General features: G+C 37.1%; 1 long non-coding RNA gene and 1 pseudogene across 11 annotated transcripts in view; one reads left to right on the forward strand and one right to left on the reverse strand.

Moving 5' to 3' along the window:
• The window catches only part of LOC118549718 (uncharacterized), a 289,756-nt gene that overhangs the window by 112,730 nt on the left and 158,302 nt on the right, over positions 1-18,724 (forward strand). The gene's annotated exons all lie outside the window — the stretch shown is intronic.
• LOC118549721 (large ribosomal subunit protein eL6 pseudogene) lies at positions 5,197-6,067 on the reverse strand (annotated as a pseudogene).

Genomic DNA, 18,724 nt, shown 5'->3' on the forward strand with positions numbered 1-18,724 from the left:
GTATGTTTAGTCTCCATCACCTATGTAACCCATCCCCTCACTCACTTCCTCTCTGGTAACCATCTGTTTGTTCCCTACGGTTAAAAGTCTGTTTTAGGGTTTGTCTCTTTTTTCTTTCTTCATTTGTTTGGTTTCTTAAATTCCACATATGAGTGAAATCAGGATACCTGAGTGGTTCAGTCAGTTAAGCATGTGACTCTTGATTTTAGCTCAGGTCATGATCTCAGGGTTGTGAGATTGAGCCCCGCATTGGGCTCCACGCTGAGCATGGAGCTTGCTGAGGATTCTCTCTCTCTCCCCTTCTCCCTCTGCCCCTCCCTGCTTGTACTCGCTCTCTCTCTCTGTGTCTCTAAAAATAAAATAAAATAAAATCTTAAAAAAAATCATATGGTATTTGTCTTTCTCTTACCAACTTATTTCACTTAGCATTATACCCTCTATATTCATCCACGTTGTTGCAAATAGCAAAATTTCATTCTTTTTTATGGCTAAGTAATATTCCATTGCATATATACACCACATCATCTTTATCATTCATCTGTGGATGGACACTTTGGTTGCTCCGATATTTTGGCTATTTTAAATAATGCTGCAATAAACATAGGGGTGCATATATCTTTTTGAATTAGTGTTTCATATTCTTTGGGTAAATACCCAATAGTGTGATTATTGGATCATATGGTAATTCTGTTTTTAATTTTTTTGAGGTGCTTTTATACTGTTTTCCACAGTGACTGCACCAGTTTGCCACCAACAGTGCATGAGGGTTCCTTTACCTCCACATCCTTACCAATATTTCTTGCGTTTTTGATTTTAGCCATTCTGACATGTGTGAGGTGATATTTTATTGTAGCTTTGAATTACATGTCCCTGATGATGAGTGATGTTGAGCATCTTTTCATGTGTCTGTTGTCCATCTGCACATTTTCTTTGGAGAAATGTCTGTTCATGTCTTCTGCTCATTTTTAAATTGGGTTATTTGTGGGTTTTGTGTTGAGTTATATAAGTACTTATCTATTTTGAATGCTAACCCTTTATCAGATATGTCATTGGCAAATATCTTCTCGCATTCAGTAGGTTTTCTTTTAGTTCTGTTGATTGTTTCATTTGCTGTGTAGAATCTTTTTATTTTGATGTGGTCCCAGTAGTTGATTTTTCCTTTTGTTTCCTTTGTCTCAGGAGACATATCTAGGAAAATGTTGCCATGGCCAATGCCAAAGAAATCACCGCCTGTGGCCTCTTCTAGGATTTTATAGTTTCAGGTCTCACATTTAGGTTTTTAATCCATTTTGAGTTTATTTTTGTGTATGGGGTGAGAATGTGTTCCAGTTTCATTCTTCTGCATGTAGCTGTCCAGTTTTCCCAACACCAGTTTTTGAAGAGATTGCGATTTCCCATTGCATATTTTTGCCACCTTTGTCAAAGATTAATTGATTGTATAATTGTGGGTTTATTTCTGGATTTTCTATTCTGTTCCATTGATCTATGTGTGTACTTTTATGGAAGTACCATACTGTTTTGATCATTACAGCTTTGTAGTATAACTTGAAGTTTAGAATTACGATATTGCCAGTTTTATTTTTCTTTTTCAAGATAGCTTTGGCTATTCTTGTGGTTCCATACAAATTTTAGGATTGTTTGTTCTAGTTCTGTGAAAAATGCTGTTGGTATTTTGATAGGGATTGAATTAAATGTCTAGGTTGCTTTAGGCAGTATAGACATTTTAACAATAATTATTCTTCCAATCCACGAGCACAGAATGTCTTTCCATTTATTTGTGTCTTCTTTAATTTCTTTCATAAGTATTTTATAGTTTTCAGAGTACAGGTCTTCTATATCTTTGGTTAAGTTTATTCCTAGACATTTTATTATTTTTAGTGTAATTGTAAATGGGATTGATTCCTTAATTTCTCTTTCTGCTGCTTCATTATTGGAGTATAGAAATGCAATAGATTTCTGTACATTGATTTTGTATTTTGCGACTTTACTGAATATATTTATCAGTTCTAACATTTTTTGGTGGAATCTTTTAGGTTTTCCATGTACAGTATCATTTCATCTTCAAATAGTGAAAATGTTACTTCTTCCTTGCTGATTTAGATGCATTTGATTTCTTTTTGTTGTCTGATTGCTGTGGCTAGGACTTCCAATACTGTGTTGAATAAAAGTGGTGAGAATGGACATCTCTGTCTTGTTCCTGACAGTAGAGTAAAGCTCCCAGTTTTTCTCCATTTAGGATAATGTCAGCTGTGGGTTTTCATATACAGCTTTTATTATGTTGAGGTATAGTCCCTCTAAACCTACTTTGTTCAGGGTTTTTTATCATGAATGGATATTGTACTTTGTCAAATGTTTTTTCTGTATTTATTGAAATAAACATATGGTTTTTATCCTTTCTTTTATTAATGTGGTTTATCAGTTGATTGATTTGTGCATATTGACCCACCCTCACAACCCAGGAACGAATCCCATTTGATCGTGGTGAATGACTTTTTTAATGAATTGTTGGATTCGGTTTGCTACTATTTTGTTGAGGATTTTTGCATCTATGTTCATCAGAGATATTTACGTATAGTTCTTTTTTTTTTTTGTGGTGTCTTTATCTGGTTTTGGTATCAGGGTAATGGTGGCTTCATAGAATAAATTTGGAATCTTTCCTTCCTCTTCTATTTTTTGGAATAGTTTGAGAAGAATAGGTATTATCTCTTCTTTAAATGTTTGGTAGAATTCACCTGTGAAGCTGTCTGGTTCTGGACTTTTGTTTGTTGAGAGTTTTTTGATTATTGATTCAACTTCTTTGCTGGTTGTTGGTCTGTTCAAATGTTCTATTTCTTCCTGTTTCAGTTTTGGTAATTTATCTATTTCTAGGAATTAATCCATTTCTTCTAGGTTGTCCAATTTGTTGGCATATAGCTTTTTATACTATTTTCCTATAATCCTTTGTATTTGTGTGGTGTTGATTGTTCTTTCTCCTCTCTCATTTGTGATTTTTTTTCATTTGGGTCTTTTCTCTTTTCTTTTTGATAAATCTGTCTAGAAGTTTATCAATTTTATTAATTTTTTCAAAGAACCATCTCCTAGTTTCATTGATCTGTTCTACTTTTTTTTTTAGTTTCTCTATCTATCATTTATTTCTCTTCTAATCTTTATTATTTCCTTCCCTCTGGTGGTTTTACATTTTGTTTGTTGTTCTTTTTCTAGCTCCTTTAGATGTAAGGTCAGGTTGTTTATTGGAGAATGTTCTTCCTTTTTTGAGGTAGCCCTGTATTACTATATACTTCTCTCTTATGACCACTTTTGCTGCATCCCAAAGGTTTTGGACCCTTGTGTTTTCATTTTCATTTGTTTCCATGTATTTTTAAATTTCTTCTTTGATTTCCTGACTGACCCATTCACTTTTTAGTGGGGTGTTCTTTGACTTTCATATACTTGTGCTCTTTCCAGATTTTTTCTTGTGGTTGATTTCTAATTTCATAGTGTTGTAGTCAGAAATGGTGCACAGTATGATTTGAATTTCCTTGAATTTGTTGAGGCCTATTTTGTGGCCTAACATGTGATCCATTTTCTGGAGAATTTTCCATGTGCACTTGTGCTGTTTTAGTTTGGAATACCCTGAATATGTCTATTCAGTCTATCTGGTTCAGTGTGTCATTCAAAGTCATTTTTTCTTTGGTGATTTTCTGTTTAGATGATTTGTCCATTGATGTAAACAGGCTGTTAAAGTTCCCTACTATCATTGTATTATTATCAATTAGTTCCTTTATGTTTGGTATTAATTGTTTTATGTATTTGGGTGCTCCCATGTTGGGTCCATAAATATTTACAATTGTTATATCTTCTTGTTGGATTGTCCTCTTTATTATTATATAGTTCCCTTCTTCGTCTCGTGTTACAGTCTTTGTTTCAATGTCTGATTTGTCCTATATAAGTATTGCTACTTCAGCTTTCTTTTGAAAACCATTTGCATAATAAATGTTTCTCCATCCCCTCATTTTCAATCTACAGGTGTCTTTAGGTCTAAAATGAGTCTATTGTAGGCAGCATATAGAAGGGTTTTGTTTTTTTTATCCATTCTGATAACCTTTGTCTTTTGATTGGAGCATTTAGTGCCTTTACATTCAAAGTAACTATTGATAGGTATATATTTATTGCCATTTTATTACTTTTTATAGTTGTTTCTGGAGGTTTCTTCTGATCTTGTCTTTCTCTCATGTTTTGCTGATTTTGTTTAGTGAAATATTTGGATTTCTTTCTCTTCATTCTTTCATGTTTATTAGTGGTTTTGATATATGGTTACCATTAAGTTTGTATATAACCTCTTATGCATATAGCAGTCTATATTAAGTTGATGGTCATTTAAATGTGAGCCCATTCTTTTCTCCTCTCTTCTCCATGTTTTGGGTATATGTTATTTTATTTTGTTCCTTTTTTTGTGAGTTTTTTTACTGGTATTTTACAGAAATATTCATTTTTACTGCTTTTGTGTTCTCTACCTTTATACCATCACTTTTGGTTTCTTGCAGGGCTGGTTTAGTGGTCATGAACTCCCTTAGTTTTTGTTTGTCTGGGAAACTTTGTCTCTCCTTCTATTCTGAATGATAGCCTTGCAGCATAGAGTATTCTTGGCTGCACATTTTCCCATTCAGCATTTTGAATATATCATGCCCCTCTCTTCTGGCTTAACAAATTTCTGCTGAAAAATCTCCTACTAAACTTATGGATTTTCCTTTATAAGTTAATGACTTCTTTTGTCTTGCTTCTTTTAAGATTTTTTCTTTATCACTATATTTTGTAAATTTAATTGCAATATGTCTTGGTGTGGGCCTGCTTTTGTTGATTTTGATGGAAGTTCTCTGTGCCTTCTGGATTTGGATGTCTGTTTCCTTCCCCAGATTAGGGAAGTTTTCAGCTATTATTTCTTCAAATAAATTTTCTACCCCCCTTTTCTCTCTCTTCTTCTGGGACTCTTATGGTATGAATGTTATTACATTTGATGGAGTCACTGAGTTCCCTCAGTCTCTTCTCATTTAGCATAATTCTTCCTCTCTTTGGTTCAGCTTCATTGCTCTCCATTTGTCTTCTAGTTGTTTAATTTGTTCCTCTGCTTCTTCCAGCCTGCTGTTCATTGCATTGAGCATGTTTCTAACCTCATTTATTGCATTCTTCATCTCTCTCCCTTTTTTTAAAATAGATCAGTTATTTAATTAAGTTCTCTGTAAGAAATTCAGAACACCAATTTGTAGGATAAATTCCATTTGTGAGAGAAAACACAGAGCAGTGGTAGCCCTGAAGCTGAGGAACAGCTTTGATTTGGGGCACCATTTGTGAGTCCATAGCTTTCTGATCAACCTTGCACTGCTCTGTAATCTCATATTTCTCTGTGTTGAAATCTCACCTTCCTGGTGTCTGGATTTATTCAGCTTCTTCTTGAAGCAAGTATCAGTGAGATGTTTGGAGATTTTCATACTGCTGATATCAATTTTGATGGAGGTGGTAATGACAAATTTCTGGTGTGTTCTATGCAGAGGAACTCAGTTGAGGGCCCATCACAAGTAGCAAGCCCCTACTTAGTTGTTTCAGGAAAACCCCACTCTTGCCTCTGTGGCACCCAGTGAGGATGATCAAAATGGTCCCAGGAGTGATGTAGCTCACAGTTTGCTCACATGCTGACTGAAAAGTTTTTTTGCCATGGCTCAACAGCTTTCAAGGCACATCTTCAGTAGGATAATACCTAGGCATTGTGTGAAGTTTAACCACTCTTGTACCACCTTCTTGTCACCACCAACTGGTTTTGTGACAGTAGCAAGAACTTTCTCCTTTTTCTTTTCAACCCTGGATTTAGCTGCTGAATACTCCCTCTTGTACCTGGCCTTTCTGAAATACATAGCTGATCAGGAATATCTGCCAATTCCTCTGTCTAGGACAGGGTTTCTGATGCAGTGGTCTTCCTCTTCTTTGGTGTTTTAGCCTTGAGGTTACCCTTCTTAACCTTTCCACAAGCATCAGTCTTCTTGGCTTCAGGTTTCCTCTCCTTAATATCTGACTTCTCAGCTTTTTCACCTGCCATCCTCTTCATGCCCCACCATAAACCTAAGTGAGGGAAATTAAGCATCTGAGAGGCCTCTTAGTTAGCCCCGAGCATGTCCAACCCCTGCAGGTGTCCACTTGACACCCTCCTGGTTCAGATGGTGAAGGATTGGTGGTCCTGAAATTGAGTCTTGCAGGGAGGCCTTACCATTCTAGCCTTGCAAGATAGGAAAGCACAATCTTCATCCCAGATTCTTTTTTTAACTCTTCTGTCTCTGTGGTAAGTGTCTCACTGATGTCTTCTATTCTTTTCTCAAGTCCAATGAGTATCCTTATGACTGTTGCTTTAAATTCTCCATCAGGCATGTTACTTATATCTGATTTGCTTAGATCTCTGGTTGTGGCCTTATCTTGTTCTTTCATTTGGGGTAAATTCCTCTGTCTCTCATTTTGTCTAAGTCTCTGCCTGCCTCTCTGTGTTAGAAAAGCAAGTTATGTCTTCTGTTCCTGAAAGTAATGACCTTATGAAGAAGAGGTGATGTGGTGCCCAGGGCCTGGCACTTCAGGGAGTGTCCCCAGTGTGTATTACATGTACTCTGCTGTTGTGTTTTGGCTGCTCTATTCTTCAGGCCAGTCATCTGCAGAAGTTCTTCATGGTTATTGAAGGATGGCAGTGTTTGGTCACTCACCTGAATGTAATGAGTTTTAACTAGGGTGTGCTCTGGTCTGCTTGTGAAATGAGACCTGACACCAACTCCACTGAAACTGAGGCCCTGCAAAACTCTCAGGTCAGGAGACATGGTTGGGCAGGGGCTTGTGCTCATCTTCTGGGGGAGGGGCCCACCACACTGTGACTGAGAAGGGCAGTTCCACTGGAGAGCAGGGCGTAGGGCTTAGGGTAAGCAAGTTAGGCAGCCAGTGTCCATGCTGTACTGCTTCCTGCAGGTGGCTCTGTATTAATGCTGAGGAGCAGGGAAATGAAATGGGGAAGTGGCACTGGCAAGCTTTTTTGTTCCTAGAGAAGTCTCTCTGTGAATGCTGCCTCTCAGGGACATGTTCCAAGAAGAGCAAATAATCTCCCCACTTTGCGCCCCAGATGCTCTTCAGATCGCTGTTTCCACACTGTCTGCCCCTGGGTTGTTTGCCTGCCTTCTCTCCAAGAGCAGCACAGTGCCTTCCAGGCTCTATCCCAGCCAAGCCTGCTGACCTTTAAAACTCCAGGCTTAAAACCTGCTAGTTGCAAGAACTCACAAAATTCAGCCCCTCTCATTTTCCAAGCCAATGGCTATGAGGAAACATTTTCCTTGTGCATTCCCCTATATGTTCCTCTCTCTCACCCTTCTCTGCAACCATGGCTCCCTCCCCTCCATAGCAGCCAGGATCTGTTTCTCCCCTAAACCACATCTCCATACTTCCTACCTTCTTTGATGTGGCCTCTTCTCTCCCTTTAGTTGTGGAGTTTGTTCTTCTAGTCCTCAGGTTGATTTCTGGGGTATTTGAGATGATTTGATAGTTATCTGGTTGTATTTGTGGGATGAGGTGAGCCTTGGGTTTTGCAACTCCATCACCATCTTCCTGTCTCTCTTAATGACCATTACTTTAATTTCTCTCAGGCATATTACTTATCTCCATTTCATTTAGGTCTCTTGATGTGATTTTGTCCTGTTTTTTCATTTGGGACATTTTCCGCTGTCCGCTCATTTTATCTAATTCTCTGAGTCTGTTTCTATGTATTAAGAAAGTCAGCTTCATCTCCTGCTCTTGAAAATAGTGGCCTTATGAAGAAGAGGTCCTATAGGGCCCTGCAAAGCAATGTCTCCTATTAACCAAAACCTGGTGCTTCAGTGGTATCTTTTATGTGTGTTGCATGTACCCTATTGTGGTGAAGCCACCCTTGCCTTCAGTCCAGTCACCTGCAATGACTTTCTTTGCCTACTGTGGGCAGGATTTGACCCCTACGTTGTTAATGGACGAGTCTGGGGCTGCCTTAGGCTTGACTTCAGTGAGACCAGACTTTTGCCAGAGCTGCAATAGCATAGAACTGCAGGGCACTTCCCCTGTGTTGTCTCCTGGGAAGTTTTTATTGGTGGGTAGGATCTGCAGTCAGATCAAATGTCTGCCCCCAGCCCACTGCTGGGGCTGCACTTGGACTGGTGTGTGTGATTATTTTTCCCTCTCCCCAAGGCAGGAGTCACTTTGGAGTGGTGCTGGACACTATCTGGGCTGCTTGCATACTGTCACGCTTGCAGCACCACTTTGGATGGGTTCTGGTCAAGATCGCATTGGAGCAGGAAGCTCTGCAGGAGAACGTGGGGGTGGGGCACATGGTTTTAGCAAGGTTTGTGCAGGTCTGCTGTGGGAGAGGACCTGGAACCAAGGCTTGGCTGTAGGGGGCATGTCAATAGAACAAGGGGACAGGTCATACTACTAGCAAGCTAGGTGGAGAGCGTTGGCACTGAACTGGTTTTCACAGGTGTCTGTGTATCTAGGTGGGCAGTAGGGAATGAAAATGGCACCCTCCTACTCTTTTGTTCCTGATGTCTCCCAAAATTCACACACTCTGAGATTATTAAATAAATCTCCTTCCCATATATGCCAGACATTTTTCAAACTACTGCTTCTATGCTGTACCTCCATGGAGCTGTTTGTTGTGCTATCTCTTTAAGGGTGGGGACTCAGTTTCCTATCTCCTTCCCAGCTCTCTTAGAGCAGAACCCACTGTTTTTATAAAGTTCCACATGTTAAGTGTCACCGATTGTAAAAAACCCTAAAGCCAGTCCCCTCTGATTATAGTCCTGTGGGACCCATGAGCAGAAGTTAACCCTACTGCCCACTAGAACCAGGCAATGTAGAGGTGTGCCATGGCATCATTCAAAAAAAATCATGGCACTAGACAGGGGTATGCGCTCCTGGGTGACACTGATTATTACAGTCTCTTGTAATAATATGCAAGCTCCCCTTCCCTCTAGAGCCAGGCAATCAAGAGGCATCCCCTGGGCGGCAGCTGCAAAAATTGGGGCATCAGATATGTTGTGTAAATGTTCCCTTCTGGGAGACACTGGTACTTTGGAACACATCAAAGGGAGAGTGCAAAGACAAGTGTCCACCAGTCTCCATCCCTGGAGAGGGTTCCTGCAGGTTCCTAGGGGTGTGTGTGTGTTTGTGTGTGTCTGTCTGTGTGTGTTAAAATATGTGCCTGTGGAGCCTGGGTGGCTTAGTTGGTTAAGAACTGGACTCGATTTCAGCTCAGGTCATGATCTTAGGATCAAAGATCCAGCCCCATGCTTGGGCTCCACACTGAGTGTGGAGCCTGCTTAAGATGTTCTCTCTCCCTCTCCCTCTGCCCCTCTACCCACTCTTTCTCTAAAAAAAAAAAAAAAAAAAAAAAAAGTGTCTGCCCCTATGGCTGAGATTTTAATATAAGCAGGTGAGCTGGTCCCTGAGAGGGTGAGTCCAAGCACACAGGTCCTTTAAGAGGCATTTCTTAGATCACTACCATCCTATGGGTCTTGGGATGACAGCCCTGTTGGTTTTCAAAATTAGATATTTGGGAGTTCATCTCTCAGGCTCACGTCTTAAAAGTTGGGGGAGTTGATGTGGGGTTTGAAACCTTTGCTCCTTAGGGAGAAGCTCTGGGGTTTGAGTTCCCTTCCAGTTGTGAGTCACCACTACTGAGATTGTTTCCCAGCCTCTCCTACCCACTTTTTCTTCTTTACCCAACGTGTAGTCATTACTTAGCCAGTCTTTAATTTTTTTTAAGAGGAAATGGTTCCATATGTAGTTGTAGACTCAGTGTGTCTCTGGGAGGAGGTGAATTCATGATCTTTCTATGTCACCATCTGTCAGACCTCAGGGGAAAGCTGGCCTCTCCACAATAGACTTAATGCACAGATATTTAATTGTAGTTTCTGAAAAGAGTTGCCGTCCTTTCTTTTTTTGACTAATTATTTCCAATTTCATTAATTATGATTAGAGTATCTTATTTGCATTTCTATTTTCTTGAAAATTTTAAGTTTTTTTTGAGCTAATATTGGGTAGTTTTTCATAATTATATAATTACATGTGTGCTTGGAAAAAAGATACATTTTTCCATAAGAAACAATTCAATTTATTTATTAGGCTTACATATTGTGTGTCTTTCTTAGGTGTTCTATATCCTTAATAGTATTTTTGTCCTCTTAATCTATCTAGATCTGAGAACTGTGTTAAAATCTCTTATTAGTGATTAGTGTACATCTCTGTTACTTCTTTTATTTTTTGTAGTTTTTGCTTTATTAAAGTTATTGCTATAAATTTGCTATGGAGATCTTAATAGCATTATGAAGCGTTCTTCATTGTTGCAGTTAGTAATTTTGGTCCTGAATATTATCTTGTTTGACATTAAGACTGCATTTTATCAGAATATGTTATTTGCATTTGTGTGGTATATTCTTTTTCCTAATTCTTTTCATATTTGCTTTGTGAATAAATTTGGTTTATGTGGGCCTCTTGTAAACATAAAAATCCAACTCTGGTTATAACCAATATGAAAAATCTTAGTTTCATCAGTAAGTAATCTTTATTTCATCTTTTCTGCTTATTAACATAAATTGTCTATTTGTATTTGGTGTCAGTTGTTGCATGTTTTTCTGTTATATATACTGAATTTTTCACTACATGATTATTTTACTGTTTTTGTTTTGTTTCTGGAACTTAGGAAGACTTACATTTCTTTATAGTGGTATGCTTCTATTAATATCTCCTCTTTGAAATCTTTCTTAGTTCCACTACAAGCAATAAAGGAATTTGTCTCTTTACTCCTTCCTGTCTTCTACCTTCCAATTTTATATTATTAATATATTTTTTTGCTCTAATATGTATGATATTAACTGTACTTAATTTATTCTACTTGTTTGTTAGTTACAAGCGACAACTTCTACTCACAGATGATACCTGTGAGTCCGTCAGCATGCTTCATTGCCTATGGATTTTATTTTTTCCTTTTCCTCCCATTTTTATTAATTACATTATTTCTATATGTTCAGACCCTGTGTTTCTTAATATTATTTAGTCACAATAATCTACACCTTCTAATAGTGGTATTATAGCTAAATATATTTAGTGTTAAACTGCAAATCTTAGGTTGACTCTTCTGAAATTATTCTATAGCTGTCTACAGCTTATTTTTTATTTTATTTCATAGATAAGTCTCTTGGGATCAACATTCTTAAGATTTTATATGTTAATAACTGTCTGTAGTCTTTATACTTGAAGGACAGATTAGCTGGATATAAAATGTTGACTTATATTTTTCTTTCCTTAAAAATATTTTTGTTGAGAACCCTAATAGAAATCCAATTTTCTTTTCCTTATTAGTAAATTGAACTTTTATCCTGTATATTTAAAGAACTTCTTTCCTTAGTTTAAAGTCCAACGCTTTCACTAAGTTTGCCCTTGATGTTCATTTGGGGTCTAAGTTCACAAGCATACAGTGTGCCCTTTCTATGGTAGTCTTTATTTCAGGATTTATTCGTCCAGCAACTTTTCAAACATGAACAAACATTTACGTTATTATCTGACAATATAAGATGCATGGAAAAAACACAAATGACATATCATTTAAGAAATATGTATCAGTTCATTGCCTGTTTGTTCCACAAATCTAGTTATAGTAATATTAAAATGAGTCTGGTAGTCAGTATTGTGTACCATTAAAATGCACAGCTAATGGAGTTAAACTGCCTGAATTTAGATACTAGCCCTGCTGTTTTATTAACTGTGAAATCTTGGGCAATTTTCTTAAACTTTTTCTCTGCTTCATTTTTATTATTTATAAAATGAAGAAAACAGTGCATTTCTCCTGACATTTTTGTGAAATTAAATGAGATAACACACAGTGCTTAAACATTAATAAACCTGATACCAAAATGCTAAAAGAGTCAAAAGTATCCATTTTTATTTCAGATTTTAATGAGCTCCATAGGTTATAGTCATCAGATAATTTCAATCTTCCAATTGTTTTGTGTAATCACAAAATCCCTTTGTATAAGGGATATAGTGAAAGATGGTGGAAAGTAAATGAATCAGTACAGAGGAAATAGGACTTCCAATCCTGGAGTTACTATGTGCTTAAATCCATCTATTGATTATTTGTCAAATGGACACAATATTTGCACAGAGCTCTTGACTCCATCTTTCTCAGGAGCATATCTTATCCTTTTTGCCTGGCTGCCTTGTTCTTATTATTAAAGAATCAGGCTGATTTCTACCTACTTTGCTGGGGTAGGACCCTCCCAGTGTACATTAAGGGCTCATGGAACATCCTTACTAACTTGCAGTTTAATTCTCATTGTATTCTCTGACAATTTTCTGATTCCATGGCCGTTTCCCCCAGAAGCAACTTAAGGGCAGGGAGTATATTTTTAAACTAGTTTTGATAATGCCTATTTTTTTTTGGTTGAACAATATATTTTTGTCAAACTTATATTCCCTAAAGAATGATTATAAAGGTAAAATGGAAAAATATAAATTAAGTTTTCCTAGAAATGCATTAAGGGTATATGTTTAATAATTATAAATAATGGAACCCAGCTTTAGAGATTTAAATTTAAGGAATTATGTCATTCAAAATCTAAATAGATTCACCACTGTAAATAGAAAAATCAAGGACATCCACTTTATTTTAATATGCCTTTTGAAACCAAACAACATTACTAGTAGATTAAATAGCTTTAAAAGATGTGTTACCTTTTTAAGAGGCAGGCACATCTCTAAGTGTTGGTTTATCATGGTTTCATTTGTTTGAGGAGCAAACGATAGGCTGTTCATTTTACCTTCCTCTGTGATATGTATAAACACCCCAGAAAGCCTACAGCTTATCTCTGAGCTCCTCAGTGCTGTCCAATGATAAACACAGTTGTAAATATATCTGACCTGTTAACAAAAATGCAACACCATTTCTTATCCTATTAATGTAGGCTAAAAAATTTCCATTAATCTTATGCTTAAGGTAAAAAGAGAAAAATATGAAAACATTATGGATAAAGGTTAAAAGCTGTACAGATGGAAAGTATTTGGAAAATATTAGTGTCAATAATGTGAAATTTATCATTAGCAATTTCCACATCTCATTTTGGTATCTTGCCCATCTCCATTACATCTATAATCATCATTCTAGTGATGTCCTAGAAGATTGGAGAGATGAGACTCAGAGAACAATTAGGAGATTATAATAGTTTGATTTGCATTAGCTTCCACAGTGGCTCCCTATTCCTTAATAAATAAAGCATAGGTTATTTAATAATTCAAGGATTATTTGCATACTTTGCAAATTTTTCTACTACATTATCTTTGCAAGCTTGCAGACCCCAATATCTATTAAATGTTTATTCATTCTTTAAGACACAGCTCCATGATTCTTCCCCTTTACTTCTGGCTTATAATTTTCTATAATTTCTCCATATCTCCTGTGTGAGAATTGTTTTCCATTCACTCATTTGTGAAACACATTTATTGGGATTCCTATATGTGATGTGCAGTGCTTGGCACTGGGGATTTTATTTGGCAAGTAGAGATACATAGTCCCTGATAACTGATGTGTTCTAGGGAAGTAGTAAGCAGTCAATAGAAGTTAGGTTTTCTCCATTTTTGGTTTTACACTAGACATCCAAAAAAGTTTACTCTTTGCCACCTCTCTGTCTCCACCCTGGCTTCTTAAAGAATCTGCATTTACTCTTTTTTAAAAACTCTGCAACCAAAACAACTGCTAAGTAGACAGTGGACCAGGTGACTCCATAATATAGCCATTGTACCAGACTTCTAGTCATGATCCGAACTCAGACAACCCATTTCCTTTTCCAGGATCTTGGAATTTGAAGTCAGATTGATTTAGTCTTTGTTGGTACTTACATTACAGGTTGATAAAGAGCAGGGAACCTATGTGGCTAGTCTCTGCTATGTTAATTGAAGAATCAGGGGAAAAGTCATTGTTGAAAGAGAGGAGACTAGCAGAGGCTTGACAAAAGAAATAGAGAATTGGAGAATGTAATTTTGGTTCCCAATGATTACGTTCTTTGGGAGGCTTGGCTACATTTCTGGTATTCTGATACATTTTCCCATTCCTAAGTTAAGTGAGTTTGTGTGCCTTACTACCAAATGTAACTTGACAGAAATTTATCAGACAGTGAGAAAAAAATGTGGAATATTAATGACAGTGAAAATTTCTTCTTCAAAGCAGGGGAATGATTTTACTTATGGATGCTGAAACACTTAATAAATTGTCTCCCATATTTTCTTGGCATACAGTAAGACTGAGTCTTATGGGAAAGGCAGTTTACCACCTCCAAAAGGAAGGGTATAGCATTGCAAATATAAAAATCTCTCATGAAAACTCTATCTACCTATAAACTATCCTAAATTCTGAAATTTCTGATATTCAGAGCAAAAAATCAATTGAATGCTATGTTGATTTGCACCTGGTGAATTCTCTGCCTTGTTTTGGCCACATCTATCATCAAACTACACAGTTCAGCAAAAAGCCAGGATTCTGACTTTTGGGATGATGTGAGGGAGAAGCTGCAGGTAATAGAAGACCTCAGTTTTACTAGATTATTCCATTTTTTTTTTTTTTTTGGCATCTCATGCTAAATAAACTTGATATGATTTCCCTAAGTATAGTGTCTTCAGTAAATTCAGTATGAGCCTTGGGGGAATTGGCATTCTTCACATATTATGAGAACAATTGTAGAACAGTTCATTATTTTCCTGTCTCTTTTCATTGTATTGTCCATTCATGTATTCATTGATGTCTTCATTCATCAGTCTTTGTGGGATCTTGGTACTCTTCTGAGCATAGACCATGCAATAGTGAATAGAAACAAAGTTTCTCCTCAAAGGGCTTATATTCTAATGGGAGAGAAATTTCAGATACAATGAAGAAAATAAAGTAATGGAATAGAAAGGGATTATGGGTGTGGAAGAGATAACACATGATCTAGAGTAATCGGGGAACTTTTCTTTTACAATGGTATAACTGAGCTGAGACCCAGACAATAAGAAAAGGCCAACTTATGCAAACATTTGGGCAAGGAACATTCTAAGAGGAAGAAACAGCAAGTTTCCTGAGACAGGAACATACTTGGTGTGTTCTAGAGGTAGAAAGAGGTTCAGAATAGCTGGGGGCCCGGCCAAAGATGATGAATACTATGAAAAATTAGATCAGAGATATTACCAAAGTCATATACTATACAACCTAATAGGCCATGTTAAGGCAGTTGGATTATTTTGCAATTGTGATTGCAAAGATATTAAGGAGTTGCAAACAGAAGGGTGATATGAACTCATTTGAGTTTAAAAAGGACAGTGTATATACTTTGAGCAAGAAGAATTGAAGTGGGGCAAGGGAGGAAGAAGGTTTTGTAATAATCTGGGAGGCATGAGAGTGGCTGGGCTGTAGTGAAGATGCTGAAAAGTGACTAGGAGAACACATTGGATGTGGGGATGGTGACTGATAGACTGTAGGTCTGTGGCCTGAGCATTTGGGTCAATATGATGCCATAATTGAGATTGTAAAGGATGAAAGAGGAACAGATGAATGTCAAGAAGTAGATTTTAGTTGTGCGAAGGCTTAGGCTGCCTATTCACAATCCAAGTGTAAAGATTGAGGAGACAACTAGATTTATGGATTTGGAGTTCACTGATGCATCTTGGGTCCAGAAATAAATAATGAAGTTACCAGCATAGAGATAATATTTAAAGCCAAGAGCAGGAACAGATGAGTGAGTGAAGTTTATGTGAGGGAGGCTAGATAAAAGTGTCTAGGATTGTGCTCTTGGTCGCTGAAACATTTTAGTGCAGAAGAAAAGGAGAAGCCAGCAAAGGCCACTGGGAGGTATTATATGGTCAGACTAGGGAAAAGTATATTACCAGAGGTGAGTGGTCAATCATATCAAGTACTGCCAAGAGATTGAATAAGAAGAGTAGAACCAACCATATGATTCCTCAAGATGAATGCCATAGTGACCTGAACAGAGGTAAGCCCGACTGGAATGGTCTTTAAGAGAAAATAGTGATAGTATTTCAATAGGAGAGAAATGGTGATAGTAATTATAGATAAAGAAATCTTTTGAGGAATTTTGAGTTACAGAGAAATGCAGAGAAAAATCAAAAGAGGTTCTTATTTTAAAAATTAGAATAAAAAATAAACTTGTATGATAATGAGAATGATCCGGGAATGAGGGGCAAACTGATACTGTTGGAAAGAGAGGGGAATAATGGCAGAGGTGAGGATATTGGGTACGCAAGTAGGGATAGGATATGGAGCAACACTGTCCAAAAAAAAATAAAATAAAATAATGTGAGCCATGTATGTAATTTAAAAAACTTCTTAGTAGCCACATTAAATTTCTAAAAAGAAATAAGTGAAATTAATTTTAACAATATATTTAACCCAAAATATCAAAATATTATTTCAATATATGTTAATATAAAATTATTGAGATATTTTTCATTCCTTGTATCATAATAAGTCTGAAATTTGGTGTGCAATTTATATTTATAGCACATATCAATTTTGATTGGTCACATTGCTCAATAGCTACATAAAACTAGAGGCTACTGTATTGGGCAATGTAGATATAAAGTATAGCTACAGAGTTTTGCATGAGATAAATGTATGGAAATTTCATCTATTGTAATATAAAGAAAGATAGAATAGCTATGTTTGGTGGTGGGAATTGGAGGTAGTTCTCATCTGATTGTATATGTTTTTAAGTTATTTGAAGAAGTGTTAGAAATTTTAAGAGAAGAAGACAAGGAGGGATTGTCAAATGACCATTTTGGAGAGTGGAAAGATGAGCCTGTTAGGCTCATTAGCTCCAGAACATAGGAAATGGGTAAAGTCCTAGTTCAAGTTTTTGCTTAGCCACAGAAGCCTCAGAGTAGTGGCCAAATTTGACTGTTGTTTTTTTTTTTTTTAATAGGGGCAGCATGTTATGGAGTAGTAGGTTTCAAGCATTTGTCACTAGTGGAGACCACTGAGCAAAATTTACTGTCAAAAAAAAAAAAAAAATCTGAGTATAATGAAAAGGGGCCAGTGCTTAAACTCAAGTCACCATAGCCTCTCTATTTATCCCTTGGGTCTAGTATGAGGCCTAAAGGAACCAATTGGAAAAGGACAGCAATTTTCCACTATGTGAACAGTAAAATGGAAGAACCTTCTTTGCAGAAAGAGTGAATGAAGCATGTGTAGAAAAAGGCAGAAATGAAAGACCAACAACCCCAGAGAGATTTGAGAGAATAACTGTTCCAGTTACTAGTTCCAATCCCATTTCAAGTTCACTGCTTTTCTTGGATTTTGGGTTCCAAGACATAGCCCCCATCCTGCTATGAAATAGATCACTCTCTTTTTATTATCCTAGGTTAGTGATTGCTATGATTTTTGCAGCCCTGCCTCCTTCATATGTAGGGATAACAAGGTCCTGAGTTTAATATGGATTTAGTGGGTCAGTTGTAAAGAATTGTATCACAAGGGGCTGATCAAGCAGAGATACCTGACTTGTGGTCATGGAACACAGAGAACTCATGATGCCTACCATTTGATCTTATTTTTATTTTATTATTATTATTATTTTTTAAAGATTTTATTTGTTTATTTGAGAGAGAGAATGAAAGAGAGAGAGCACAAGAGGGGGGAGGGTCAGAGGGAGAAGCAGACTCCCTGCTGAGCAGGGAGCCCGATGTGGGACTCGATTCTGGGACTCCAGGATCATGACCTGAGCCGAAGGCAGTCGCTTAACCAACTGAGCCACCTAGGAGCCCTTGATCTTATTTTTAAAAAATATATTTTTTATTGACCAAATGTATACATCAACATACATCTCTTAGAAAAAAGAGAAAATACCAAAGAAAAAATAAGAAAAATACCCCACCTATAACTCTAATAAACAACTGACTACTGTTTTGTTTCATTTTTGGTGTATCATTTACTGAATTGAATGCCAACATATCTATAGTCATCATATAGCTTTTTTTCCTACAAATGTCAGAGAAGAGACTCTTCCAATTATCATAGAAATGCATCCCTACAAAGAAATCTCATTCTCTTTGCCTTCTTAACTCCACTTGACCTCTTTCTTTATTTCATTTCCATAGAGAATTCTTGTTTAGCCTTTGCTCCTTGAAATTTCTTCATTGCAGCTCTTCACAATACCATGGAAATGCAGGCATGCTCTTGGAATCTCAGTGAGAAATTCTATTCGGGCTTTTGTTGGATCCTGCATGGAGATAGGGCTGCTGCTGTTGAGATTTCTAGACTAATAGCATTTTTAATTTCCTCAGCATTGAGCAATGCTTCCTTGGGAGCTCTTCTAATGCCTCAGCTTAGAGACAGCCTATGGAACTGGAGGCTAGCTCAACAGAGCTGTCACTGCGATAGTAACAACCTAAACAAAATCTTGGAAAAGAAGACAGAAAGCTTGTAGCATTTACACAGGCTTTTGGCAAAGGCTCTTCTTCTGGGTGAAGTAATTATTCTGGGGCATTACCTGTCAACAAAACAGCATCCCAAGAAGCTGGAGTTAAATACCAGAGACTTCTGAAAACAGAAGGAAGACTACTCTCAATTTCAAGGTCTTCACTTTTGGCAGCTTCCTTAGTTATGCAATGGGAGAAGGAATTTTCCTTAGACTTAGCACCATGAGGAGCATGGACTGTGAGATCC

Source organism: Halichoerus grypus, chromosome 1 (assembly GCF_964656455.1).
Source record: "Halichoerus grypus chromosome 1, mHalGry1.hap1.1, whole genome shotgun sequence".
NCBI classification, from domain to species: domain Eukaryota; kingdom Metazoa; phylum Chordata; class Mammalia; order Carnivora; family Phocidae; genus Halichoerus; species Halichoerus grypus.